This window comes from Priapulus caudatus, unplaced genomic scaffold (genome assembly GCF_000485595.1).
Source record: "Priapulus caudatus unplaced genomic scaffold, Priapulus_caudatus-5.0.1 Scaffold144, whole genome shotgun sequence".
NCBI classification, from domain to species: Eukaryota; Metazoa; Priapulida; class Priapulimorpha; order Priapulimorphida; family Priapulidae; genus Priapulus; species Priapulus caudatus.
In genome coordinates this window covers 276,214-281,016 of record NW_014577205.1, presented here as the reverse complement: position 1 = coordinate 281,016, position 4,803 = coordinate 276,214, and positions in this window count along the sequence as shown.

Sequence of the window (4,803 nt, the reverse complement as noted above, 5' to 3'; positions counted from 1 at the left end):
AGCGGACGCAGATGCTCGCCTGCCGACCGCAACAATGCCGCGATGAGGGTGTACGTCGCAGATTCGACATGCGCTTCTCCGCCTCGAAGAATCATCTGCGATTCGCATCGAATCGTCGAATAAAAGCAAAATTAATAAGGAATTTCGACAATATGCGAAGCAGGCTGAGAACGCGGTGTATGCTATATACTGCTTTGTGCGAGTTATAGTGAGTTGCGGGCATAGCATCGGGGAATATGTTACGCTCTTTACTCGGGAGTAATGCAGAGCTTGCAAATTGATAAAACAAACACAATTCGTAGTTTAACAGACACGAAGCAATAAACCGCACAAGGCGCGTATTTTCGTTTGCACATTTGAAAGATTACGCTTTTTTTTACGAATGACATTAAATAAAGGCATTTTACGAACATATGTCGGCAAACGAATTGGAAAATTTAATGGAATATACTTTTGTCACAGGATGGAATAAAATAACCAATACAGAGACTGCTAATGAAAACGGCAATGGGAATACGCTTCAGCACATTTCCTTGTACAATAAGGTTAAGTAATCAGGAAAGAGATGAATTCCAGAAATCGTTCGACCCAACTTCAGAACCCGATAAGAAACAAAACATAATATTATTATCAATATTAGTATTGTTTTTATTATTATCGTTGTTATTATTATTATTATTATTATTATTATTATTATTATTTTTGCTACTACTATTATTGTCGTGCTATCGTAACGCTCATACTCGATTTAGGCAAGAACGTGTGTTGAACAGAGTTCGATGTACGTAAAGGACACGGAAGCCCCATGCAAGGCGTGCAACCCTACTCCCAGCTACGGTCGTGCGCAAACACACCAACATGTTCTGCTTGCATCTATGAAAAATACGACATACGCTCTCCCATGACACTATTTGTCGAACAATATTGGCGAGTCAACTTCGTTCCGTTTTACAGCTCAAATTCACTGCTTGCGTTCATAATAGCGCTCCTAAACTCGTATGATGCGCACAACACATACAACAATATTTGTCATAGGAAGAATCTTCCTATGACAAAATAATAGTGTCATAGGAGAGCGTATATGCGTATGTCGTATTTGTCATAGATGCCAGCAGAACAGGCTCAACACACAGTTATGGTTTCATACGATCACATAAAACCAGCTTACCATAAAACTAACTGTCATAAAATCCTCGCACAAGCGAGTCGTAAGTATAATACACATAATAATAGTATTATATATATAAGCGTATACACCATCGACGTCTAAAAAAAGTATTCCTCCCATGACTGACTTATTTAAGATTTTCGCGCTTCGCTATGACAATATGCCTTTGCCTTGCGTGATAGTGTCGATGAATTCATACTCGTGTGTGTGCGGTAGTGGGGACGAATTTACTCCGATTGTACGAGTTATAGTCAATGTGTTCAACGTCAAGACACTATAGTGGCTGCCATTTACTTTCACTGTCAAGATGTATGTTGCGTAAATATAGGTTGCGGAACTATTCATGTACTAGACACGCCCTCAATCGCGCGCTTATATACATATACATGTACACTAGAAAGACTGGGGGAAGCGAAACAAATTATTTGGAGGTAATATAGTAAACGCGAGTGTGTGCATTTGAAAAAGAGGGAAAGAAAGCAAGAATGAAATAGATAGATAGAGAGAGGAGAATTATAGAGCGAGAGGGCGCCTAGAGCGACGAAAAGGGGGCCAGAGGCAGAGATAGAGACACAGAGGAAGCGTATGTCGTATCCCTTCAGTGAGTGTTCTCCATTCACAATCATCAGTACAGCATCAGCCGTGGTTACTTGTTGCTACATAGAGAATACACATAGTGCGATCACAAACGCAAAATTAAGCGAGTGTTAAACATATTGGTGAATGTCAGCGTAGTAAGTGGGGAAGTATATGCTCGCTTTCGTACATTAAGGAATAGCTCGTGGATGCGGAGTGAACGATCACGCGTCGTTTTACGCCATAATTGACACTCTATTTACTATAGTTCGACACTGCGACGAATTGCCGGCTGCATCGGGAGGGATAGATCTAGACGCTAGAAACTAACGTGTGACGTGACCCGGACACATCGGCTCGGCATCTCTAGGTAGCAGTAATATCCGCGTTTTTTTTCCAATTACACGTTACGCCCCGCAGCCATACTTTTAACAAGCATAATGACTATACTCGCCGGAATCTCCCACTTCCCGTACCTCTGGCACCACGCCTCTAAATCATACCCTCCCCTTGCACGAACGTTCCGCGCCCACTTCGCAAGTGTGCAGTCATACTAAATCGGCGGGGAAACCGAGAGAAAAAATTCCCCGATCGTAAAATCGGGAGTAGTCCCTCCGGCATGCCTATCCACATGCAGTGACTGGGGAGATGGAAGCCAAGCGCGCAGGCGGCCTAAATGCACCTGATTCTTATATCACGAGGCCCGAAAAGCCTGTCCCCATCACTTAGTGGACTAACCCAGCCGAGCAGCGCGCGAGGTAAGTGTATGCATCTCGCCCGAAGAAGAGGGGGCAATTTTTCGAAGGGATTAAATTCGAAACCGCTCCGCCAGAATACCCATTAAGCAAGCGTAAGCCTATTACCACCCGAACGTAAACTTACAGCCGAAATTTTCAATTAAGCGCGATTGCAAGAAGAGTAGTGACAGTGTTGCAGTCGTGGGCGAACGAGAAAAGGACGCTAACTATAGCATAGGTCCGAAAAATGCGGCTAAATACATTGATGCGTGTGTGACTGCATGCGGGGCACCCCCGTTTGTAGCAGCACCGCGTATATATGTGGCAATTTATCAAACTTGTATTAAAGAATGAACCGCTGTTCCATCGATACACTTTGTCTTCTCCATTGTTCATCCTGGCGATTTTATGCTCTAAAATATGCATCAAATAAAATCCATTTTAAGGGATTATGCTAGCAGTTTTGAGGCTTTTTAATGGAAATTCAATTTCATTCGCTGCATGCGGATTCTCTAGAGATATTAAATTGCAGGAGATAATTAGTTTTACGTCACCACGCCTGAAACAAACATAATCACTAATTGCATGCATGTTAATTAAGACCGAGTAATTAGCACACGAGCAGTTTGCACGGTTTTTTATTTCCATCTTTTTAAATTTTATAATGTTTTCCAAGGCGAAGGGTGTATGAGTGAAACGCTTGCAGCGTGGTTTTAGTCTAATAGTAGCGGCATAAATCATGCATGCACGTAGCGAACTGTAGAGAAATATTTTATGCATGAACGAAAAAGAACAAATGAGCAAAAACAAGTTACAACATGCTGCCCAGACTACTGCCCGATTGCAGTAACTTTACATGTGTGCGTGAGCGGGCGCGCGTGTATACATACACATAGATGTACATCTTCGACTAGATGCATTATTTTCGACTAGTCGCTTATTTACGCCGCAAGAGAGCAGCACCTTATCCTCGGACGTTCCAGCCACTGTGGTTCCAGCGGTCACTCGTGTTTATTTAATCATAGATGAACGCCGGGTAGCCGTTCGATTGCAGCTGGAACGCTGTTCCGACGGTGCACGGAAGACTGGCTACGCTGTTAACTAACAATAAATCTAACCCCGCTGATCTACCCGTTAAACTGCATGACATCGACGTGTGATTTCTACTGGCCTTTCCTCTACAATTCGTCCAACATCCTTCGCGCTCGGAAATTGAACGGTCGTCTACCCTACTGGTCTACGCGTGCGCCCCGGTACAGCTGTCATACCCGATACGTCGCTGCGAACCAGGGTACCCGTCACTTCCTACATTAGCCATCGGCGTACCCTGGATAGCAGAGTCGTTCTCTTACGCTGCAGTACACTAGCACCAGGGGCGGAGCACGGATGTGGTGTACGCGACCCGAAGATGTTTTAAAATGTAAGAGGAAGGATGTCGTCGCAGCAACGGATAGAGAATACGTTACTATTCTCGAGAGCATGAAAGAATCCGCAGAGCAAAGGAAGCAGTATGGGTAGAAACTATGTATCTATCATCCATCTATTCATCATTCCATCCATCTATCCATCCATCCATCCATCCATCCATCCATCCATCCATCCAACAGCAAACAATGCATAGCTTCCTTTTTCCCCCAAGCAAAATGAGTTAGCTACGGCCCTGCGGTGTTATAGCATCGGAGCAGCAACCTGTAACTAATGACGCGACAGTACACTTCAAATGCGCGACAAGCGTGAAATAAAGGTAACGAAATATCTATTGTAACCACCTAATATATGTTATAATTAACCGGTAATGGTTAGGAAATATCGGGAATGGGGACAAAAGATAGCGGTCGTACACAGACTCCACTTGTTGAAAGGAATTTTCACGTTTTTGTGAAGCGTTTTCGACCTAAGGATCTAGCACGACAGATTGGTATCAATAAGGCATCAATGACAGTAAGGAATCTGCGTACGACGTGCATCCGGGCTGAAAATCTTCGCTCGACCACCGTACGAGCGCCATGACGAAATCAGGTCACGTGGTCGAGCACAGATTTCAGGAGGGGGTGTGTTATTAGATATCACGACACGGAAAAGCTTAGAATTAAAATGTATACATGTGTGTACAAACTTCATTTAAGTTCACATCCAAACACTTAATAGATGTACGGAACGTAATACTTTTTTTTATATTGTTGACTCGTAGGCCTAATACTAATATTGGGGTTCACAGATCATGACATAATAAGCATAAATTTACGTTTTATATGATAACGCGTTAGCTCATGAGTAAATATATATATATATATATACATATACATATACTATATACTATAA